Here is a 9876-nt window from a genome sequence, read left to right on the forward strand (position 1 = left end):
CCTTCTGTATCCATGGGTTCCCACATTGGTGGATTCAACCAACTGCCCATCTAAAGTCCTGTGGTGGTTGCAAGACCAGACTTTTTTTCCCTGTCATTATTCTCTAAACAATACAGTATAACAACTATTTACACAGCATTTACATTGTATTAGGTTTAGAAGTAATCTAGATATGATTTAAAGTATATGGGAGGACGTGCGTAGGTTATATACAAATACTACACCATTTTATACAAGGGACTTGAGCATCTGTGGATTTTGGCATCTACAGGGTTCCTGGGGCCAATCTCCCATGGATATCGAGGGATGATTTTATTCTGCAAGAGAGCAAGATCACCATTGGTGTATCTGGTGGATTGTGAAAACAAGAAAGGAGTCAAGTAGATTCTTCTCAGCAAATACTCTAAGTACTTTGGAGATCTGAGCTCCAGAAATGTCCTGCAAACTTTTCCTTATAGCCAGAGCCCTTTCTTCAAGTCAAATCCCAGGGGAAGCTCCAACCAGGGCTATTCTCTTTGAATTGAGAATATGGAGACCTGAAGCCCCTGTGATGGTTAACTTTCTGAGTCAACTTGACCACAGCATACCGATATTTGGTTAAACACTATTTCTGGCTGTGCCAGTGAAGGTGTTTCTGGATGAGATTAACATTTGAATCAGTAGACTGAGTAAAGCAAATTGCACTCCTCAGTGTGGATGGGCCTCATCTAATCCGCTGAAGAACTAAACAGAACAAAAAGGTAGAGTAAGAGAGAATTCTTTCTCTTTCTTCCTGACTGCCTTCAAGTTGAAGACAAGCCGTCTTCTCCTGCCTTCAGATTCAGACTCAGACTGGAACTTAGACCATCAGCTCTCTTCGTTCTCAGACCTGCACACTGAGACTGGAACTATCCTATGGGCTCTCCTAGGTCTGCAGCTTGCTGACCACAGATCTCAAGACTTCTCAGCCTCCGTAACCACGTGAGCCAATTCCTTAGAAGAAATCACTTATCATATTGGTTCTGCTTCTCTGGAGCACCCAGACTGATATATCCCTCTAAACTTCCTCCCACTTTCTTCCCCCACTCATCCTCTCCAGGAGCTGGTATGTGTACATTTAGGCAGATTTCTGGATGGAGGCTCTAGCCAAAGCAATGCGATAAATCCCTAGAATATATACCAGCCCTTCATGTCAGAGCAGCCCCTGGCATGAGGATTACACTACGATTTACTGAACTTGGCTCATCTATCTTCCTGGATTGTCTTTGACTGCCTGTCAACCCTGGAAATTATTTACCTCCCCAGAGTTTAGACTAATCCTTACTTTTTCCCCTTTCCTTGTCACACTGCTTATTCACCTGTCAGATAGCAACTATATTTCTTTTAGCTTCAGGGAATCTATTGCTTTGAACCCACTGGGTAGATTATAGGGTTGGAGCATCTTAATTTCTGGGAATTCCACAGACTTCTTATAACCATCGGAGAAATATGATCACAGCTTTTCAATTTTGCTTGTCTTTCACATTTCTTTAAATCTGGACCTATCACTGTAATAAACATAAGGAGAGAGGGAGGATATGAGTCCACAGGATAATTTTCCCAGTATCACTCTCCCAGGGTGAACCCAGGTCGTCTCTACAAAGTCCAGACGTGTGGGTATAGAGGGATAATTTCCCACCTCTTTGTTAATATTGGGGAATGTAAGGAGAGGGTTGACCTTGTTGTCAAGCCAGAACCCTGGCATCAATTTTGACTCCTCCCTCCCTCTTGCACCCCACATTCAAGCCATCACAAGGTGTTGCCAGTTCCACCTACTAAATATCTCTCCCATCCGCTACTTTTCTCTATTCCCATTGTCCCTGCAGGGAAGTCACGCCTTACTCAAGGATTAGGCTCTGAACAGCTGAGGCTAGATGTAAGTCACGTATAGTTATGAGGACCTTTGAAAATTCCCCAGGAAGGTCCTCAGTGGAGACAGACATACTGCTTCTCAGCAAATCCACACATTAAGTTTTCTCTCTAGTGTTAGAAGAAATTGCTGTTTCTTCAGTTGAACATTAGATGAAGACATTGATGTGTACTTAGGAGCCATATTGGATGAAAATAGACACATATTTGAGCCCTAGAATGACTTTTAGCGTAGTGAGATGCCTGTAACATAGGAGGCACAGAAACTGATGGAACAAGGGTATCATATCTCCTGTTTTGGGCTTTCTTTGGAACACACACTCTTTTTATCGAATGGTGGAGTGGAACTGCTGGCATTATTTAAAGTGCAATTTCTCTGTGTCTTTTTTCTTTCTCCAATATCCCCTCTTGCTTTGTCACTTAGAGTATATAACTGAATTCCAATAAACATATGACAGGACTCCCTTGTGTTTATTTTAAGGTACCAGCATCTCTTCTCTGAATTACAGTGACAGTCTTCTAAATAGCCTCTCATCCTCCAATATTAATCTTCTCTACTCCATTCACCACTTTGTAGACAGAATGTAGCTCAAAAGCACAGATCTGATCATTACTCTTGCCCTTACTTCGCTGCATAAAATCATTCAACTGCTCATTGTCCTCAGGATTCATCTAAAATCTTTGACCTGACATAGGAGCCCCTCACAATCTTCTCCATGTTCTTTGTGTGTCTCTTCTCTCACCACCCTTATACCTATCCACTGCCACTTCCAGTGAAATAAACTACTTACACTCTTTAGCAGGGCAATACTTTCCCTCGCCTCTGGGCCTTTTCACATGCTTCTGTCTCCACCTTTGCCCGGCTAACTTCTCCTCATCCATAAGGTCTCGATTTAGACATCATCTCCTCTGGGACCTCCCTCACATATCTGTAGCACTGTCGCTTCTCCCACTGGTTAAACCTTTACATTTCTAACCCATGGCTGGCCACTCAAGGTCCCCAGTGAAAGCAATTACTCCATATTTTTAACACTCTAAGGAAAGCGAGAGACTCAAACAATTTTGTTCCATGGGGCCATGCTGTTGATTTGTTTTCCTGTAACACCAGCTGATTTACAACTCAACAAAAGCAATAATTATTATTATAATTACAACATCAATAAGAACAAACGCTGATGTTTATATGCCAGGCATTCTTCTAAGATATCTATATTTATATATAACAAATATATATGCACTTTTTAATATGCACAGAATCGCTTTACAGTCTCATCTAACAGATGGGTAACCTGGGTCACAGAGAGATAAATTAACTTGCCTGGTGGAGACAGAGAAACATACATACTGCTTTTCAGTAAATTCAACACAACCAGTCTTTCTTTGGATGTTGGAACAAACTGGAAAAACCAGGATCCAAGCCCAGGAAGCCTGATTCAACAACTCGCCTAACCAGTGTGTACTCGGCTTCTCTCATTTGGTTGGACTAACTCGTGGTACAGACTTCAGTTTGTCATTCTTTCCAATTGACAGTTACCCACTCCACTTGCTAGCTGCTCAGTGGAAGTTCATGCTGCCTTGAATGGAGAAAGTATTGAAAAAGAAAAAAGCCTTCACGTTGACAGACTTACTACACAAGCATGAATAAATTGTTCCACATGCCCTCCCCAACCATGACTGTTTACCATAACCTGGGGCCTTCTTACCACAACAGTCTCTCTTTTAAAAAATTGTTGAATTCCGTCCATGAACCACGCTGAACTATTTCCCTGGACTCCTGTGATCCAGGCATGACGCTATTTGTATTCATTAAAACTGATTAAGGTTTTCTTCCTATTTATCACCAGCTTGACTTTCCTAGCTGAGGCTTACTCTGCTATCAGCAGAATTCCTGGTCTCCTTTGGAAGTTTTCAAAGTGAAAATCTAACAACACAAATGAATTCTGGCAGCCGGAAGTCCTTAATTTAGTGTATGTGGGTTCCAGAGAGATGAGAGGACCTGCATCTTAGGAGAAAACAATGAGATAACGCTGAATTAAACCTTGGGTGTACTCATCACATTCTTTTCTTGGATTCACGTGCCATGTAAATGTACTTGACATGATTCAATTACATCTTAAATTCCTGATTGCTAAAGCTAATCAAATAATAAAGGTATAATAGACCAGTCATATTTACAAAAGTTGTGTAGAGCCATTGACCCTGGAAAGGGCATTTTACCTCTAATTGTGCATTATGGGCAATGTGGCCCCCACAAATCATAAAGAACAATCGTTAAAATGCTAAAATAAGATTATGAGTTCAATGAAGGGTAGGAGCTCTCATTTACGTTTTATTAATATTGAAGGAGAACGAGGAGCATAAATGGGGACAAACCATCCATAGCATCATTTTCTGGTCTGCTGTGTGGCTCCAACCTCAGGACTCTTACTTACTGTGATGACCAAATGTCTATAATCCCTTGCACATATGAACAATCTCATTAGGGAAAAAGGTGTCGTGCATCCCTCTCTGGATTTTTCTGTTGAAGCAAGTAGACTTTAACTTAAGAAGAACACGATATGTATATTCATGGCCTTTTCCATTTCACACTTCTGCAAACTACCCACATTGGCTGGAAACAATGGATGGCTTCTGAAGTTTGAGATGCGCCTCCCATTTGCAAGGACACATGGCTGCTACTTATAAGGATGTCTTGCAGGCTATTTCTTTTCAGCACTCTGCCACCAAACATGCCTCAAGGAAAGGAGAAATCTGGCAGCAAACTGTCACCTTCTGGAGTCTGTCTAATGCTATGCTTGGGTTTGTGTAGAAAGAAATACACAGGCACTTTATTGCTTTTCTCAGAAGTGTGGTCTGCCTTTGGCTTATACTTCTTCATTAGAGGGAACTTTCTTTTTCTCCCTATTATTCTTCCTAGGACATTTGATTCAAAGAGAATAAAGTTATATAATTTGGAACAATAAGTCCTTCCCATCTTTCAGACTTGGGTGAAATCCTACCTCTCCATCCCCTGAGCAGCTGGCTCTTCTAAACTCCCGTTGACCTGCTATTGTCTGTACTCTGTTAGATCCTTATTCACTTTTCACGTGTTTGTATCTTATCTTTCCAACTAGACCACGAGCTCCTTGAAGACAAAGACAATCTTACACTGTTATCATCCCCACAGTCCCTAAGCTCAGCACCTCACACATCTTACACACATGGTTATTACCTTTGATGGATTCATTTATCAGAAAGAGCCACTAGCTAACAACAAATCTTAGCTCAAATTAGAGCCACTGTGTCTTAGATCAGTGCTTTTCACACCTGAATGTGCACCTCACTCACCTGGGGATCTCGTTAAAATGTAGCTTCTGATTCCTGGAGCCATGTGGTACCTAGGATTCTGCATTTCTAACTCCTAGGAATGCCAATGTCATCCGTTCGAGGCTCTCAATTTAAGTAGCAAGATCTTAGACATGAAGAAAATTAGACATGAATAAATCATTTAGAAATGATCTCTTTGCCTTTTATGCTTTTGCAGAACCACACGTGGATCACACTTCTGGTTGATGCAAATCTATGGAGCTTAAAGACTTTTAGAAATATTCAATAACCAATTAAAGGTCTTCTATACAATAATAACTGCTAATGCGGCAGGGTAATTCACTGAGGTGCTAATTTGCATTTGTTCCCCTTTATTTCTCATCCATTTGTTCGGAGCAGGTAGTCAAGCCCATTCAAATTCTTTGCTTCAAAGACTTCAAGAGGCAGGGAGTGGGAGAGCAAGAGTTGCAGAAGACAGCCCTTTTCCTGTCTCTTTTGAAATGTGAATGATTGAAAAGATCATACTAGGCATTCTTTGGGGAGGAGAGGGAAGAAAGGAAGAAAAATGGAGAAAAACTTGTCCCCAGGCCTGGAAAGGAGAAGCAAATCAGTGTAGCTCATAAATTTAAGAATTACTTGGGAGATGTGACAGGACAGCTGCAAGGTGCACTCGGCAGGCAGGGTGCCGGGTACTGCGCTCCCACTCTGCCACGTGCCTGTGCCCTCATGGAAGGGAAGTCACAGATTTCTGGGAATACGTGGGCTCCGAAAATGGGCACCTTCATAGCAACCACAGTGGACTGATGTTTGGGAAGGAACTCCAGTGGAGTCATACTACTCCCCAACTCTCCCCATCACACAAACGCCGAATTCATTAACTAGTTAAAAAGGTAAAAAAGAAAAAATGAGAAAAAGAATCATAATAATGTTTGGAAATAAATTTGTCAACCTAGCAGATGGAGTTTGGAACTTGGTTTAATTTGATTTTAAAGAAATAAGCCTAGGAGATATTTCTTGTTTAATCAAGTGTGTGAAGTAAGATTCATACTTGGTGAAACATCTATTGAGTGACTATTTAAAGATGAAATCAAATCATGTCACCTCACCTCCCATACACACACCTTCCCCAGTGTGACTCCAATGGCTCCTACTCCACTTAGTATAAAGTCCAAATTCCTTTCTGTGAACTACAACGCTCAGTTGCACCATCCAGCGTGGCAGCCACTGGCCACATGTGGCAAGTGAGCGCTTGAAATGTGCATCATCTGTATTGAGATGTTCTCTAAGAGGAAAATGCCTGCCAGGTTTCAAAGATTTAGTATAAACACTGGAAGAAAGAAAAAGGAATATACATTTCTGGTTAATAACTTTTATCGTGATTATGTGTTGAAATGATGTATTGGATATATTGGGTTCATTTCACCCATTTCTTTTTATTTTTTAAAAATGTATCCACTAGAAAAGTTAACCTTACATGTATAGCTCGAATTTTACTTCTATTGGACAGCGCTAATCTCCAGCAACTGCCCTCACTACACCTCATCCGCCGCATCTTCCTCCTCAGTGTCTCAGCCTCACGCAGCTCTGAAGTCCTCCAGGAGACTAGGCGCCTGCCAAAGATGCACCGCGCATGCGTGGTTGGCTCTGTCCTGAAGCTCTTCCCCCTAGACGACTGCTTGGCTTTCTCCCTCATTTCATTCAGCTAAGACGCTGCTCAAAAGTGACCTCTTCAGGGACGCATTTCCTTACTACCCTGCCCAAGACCGCTCCCATCCTTCTCCAAGCCCTGGACGCCCTTTATCACAGGGCGTCAGACTGCCGTTTCATTGCCTGCCTCGCCCGGCTAGGATGCCAGTGCCTTGTCTGTTTCTTTCACTGACAACCCCAGTACGAGAAAACTGCCTGGCGTGTAGTGGACACGTGATAGATATTTCCTGAGTGATTGAATTAAGCAGTTATTCAAAGCGAGCACTTGCTATAGACCAGTCATTTTGCGGGAAGCTTTGCGTACATTTTTCATATTTAATTCCATAGGTAAATACTATTATAATCCTAATGTTACACAGGAGAAAATTGTCTTAGAAAAGCTAATAAAAAAAAGCTTAGTGTGTCCCAAACACTTTATGTAGACTTATAATCCTAAGAGGTGGCCACTATTATTGTTTAGGTTTACAGTTGGGGAAACTGAGGCACAGGTGATTAAGTAGCTTGCCTAAGGTCTTGTAGTCGGCAAGTGGTGGGGCTGGGAGATAAAGCCAGGAAGGTCTGACTCCAGAATCCAAACTCTCCTGCCTTCTGGCCAGGTTCACACATTAGTGAATGCAAAGCAGGTTTGACTAGAGCCCCTGCTGACTATAAGGGCGGTCACCATGACATCTAGTCTCAGTCAGAGGCGATCACCTCCTGGCACTTCTACTGATACTTTCCTCCTCCTGAACTCTATTTCCACCGTCCAAATTCACTATCTAAAAAAACGAAGACTCTGTTAGGCTCCTCAAAATAGGTTAGCTTTCCTGCACTTCCTCGTCTTTCTAAGAGTACTAATTCGCCCAATTTCCCTAAAACCTAAAACGTCACAGGCATCTCTGCATTGTTCTCTCTCATTGCTCTTACCCAGACAATTCTCTCTTCCCAGTGTTTTGCTTTTATGCCCCTTTTTCCAATTCCCACTACCATCCACCAGGTTCAGGATTTTGTCAACGCAGACCTGGACTTTGGGAATAATGTGTTAATTTTCTGCTTATTGTCACTCTCTCCACTTTCAACTCATTCTGATGAATGATGAAATTTTTTTAAAATAAAATGCTTCCATCCATTACTGTCTTTTTAAAAAGTTTTGAACGTGCTCCTTATTGCCTAAAGGATAAAAGCCGCTGAAGTTCTTCCATTCAATGTCATTCAATGTCATCGCCAGTTAGGGCTAACCTGTTTTTCAAGCCTTATCTCCCACCATCACCATATCTGACCTTCCCCCTCAATCTGGCTGCTTTACTCAGTGTCAGAAAAACATCCTTTGTATGTTTCCATCTTTGCACTGTGGCTCTTGGCATCCACTACGGGACGTACCTTTTACATTCTTTAATACATTCCAGCTCATATCAAACTCTTCTGTAAAACCGTCTCTGGGCATCCCAGGCTGAAATGTTATCATTCCCTTAAGCTCCTATACCAAGTAGAGCTTGTGTAATTTACTCACGAAATATCTCCTTCCATGAAACTGAGATTCCTTGCACTGAAGTGTTAATTCCTGTTCGTTTGCCTAGTACCTTCCCTGATGCTACTAACCCACTGAGGGCTCTGATAAAAATAATTTTGCAATTACCTATGTTAATACTGAGAATCCCATATCAGAAGAATTTCAGAATCCAAGACCATATTTAAGTTTGAGAAATGGGCGTCTTTTTACCTCATATCTTCTTTTATTTTGTTGTGATGGTTTACTCATAAAATGTTCCCCTTCTCCCCTTCTCCTTCTGTCACAAAATTGGAATCAGAATGATCTTATTCATGAAATGCTTTTCTGCTCCACTGTAATATAACTGAAAAAATTCGGTGGATTTCCTAAAGAATATTCCTCCTGTTTGCCCTGCCACCATTTATGCAAATGAAAAGACTGAAAGCTAAATCTTACAACATTTTGTTTACTTATAGATACAGAAGAGAATTTAGAAATCAATCAGTCAAGTTACTTAATTTTACAAGAGAAAAAAAGTGGAGCCCAGACTAGACACAAAGTCAATGGCAAATCCAGAGTTTGAACTCAGGTTTTCTGAATCCCAGAGCATACCATATTCCCCCTTACTGCTTCTGGTCTGGAGGGAAGAAATACTACTGTGCCTGTGATGTTTGATGAATCACCTAAATTTGACTTATACACACACACACACACACACACATAGTCTGTTTTGAACTTTTGATTGTAATCCTACAACATTGCAGTCTATTTGCAGTTTACAGTTTACAATAAATTTCCACATACATTATCTGATGTGATGCTCACAACTACCCTGGGATGTCAGTGTCAGCAAGTCTAAAAACAGAAGTGAGATGAGCCGGAAGAATGTGGTTGCATCAGATGTGGCTGTCTAGGAATTCAAATGTATCTCTTCATGATCCCTTGATCAACAGTTACATCAGGTGCTTGTTTTGTGGGGACATATGCTACCTGCCTGTAAGGGTTTTAGAGAAAATAGGCATGCCACGTAAGAAGTTATGATGTGAAATGTCAAATCACCGTTCTGTAGGATGGCAGATGTGAGCGACTCACTGTAAGCTTCTTTGCAGAGGGGAGACTTGAACAGTACCTTGGCGCCCCAGCAGGATTTACATAACAATGGTGCTCAAATAGAGCGTGTGCACTCATTCTTTATTTCATATAAAACCTATACTTTATTAAGCATTCTTATATTCTTTACCCCATTTAATCCTTTTGAGATCCTGACCCTTTAAATGAACAGTTCTCTTGGGGTTGAGAAAGCCAGTGTAATCTCTCTGTATTACCCAATCTCAAGAAACCTCTTTTGAATGCTGCCTTCCTCTATTAAGGTGAAAATTAAATTCTCAAGAAGTAGGGCATGGGTGGGAGGAGGAGAAGGAAGCCATTGGCATTGCTCAGTGTAGTCCAGAGTCCCTTGGCTCAACTTTGTCATTCTAATGAGGCAGCCATCTTCTACAGGCAGTAGG

The sequence above is a fragment of the Equus caballus genome, chromosome 6 (assembly GCF_041296265.1).
Source record: "Equus caballus isolate H_3958 breed thoroughbred chromosome 6, TB-T2T, whole genome shotgun sequence".
Taxonomy (NCBI): Eukaryota; Metazoa; Chordata; class Mammalia; order Perissodactyla; family Equidae; genus Equus; species Equus caballus.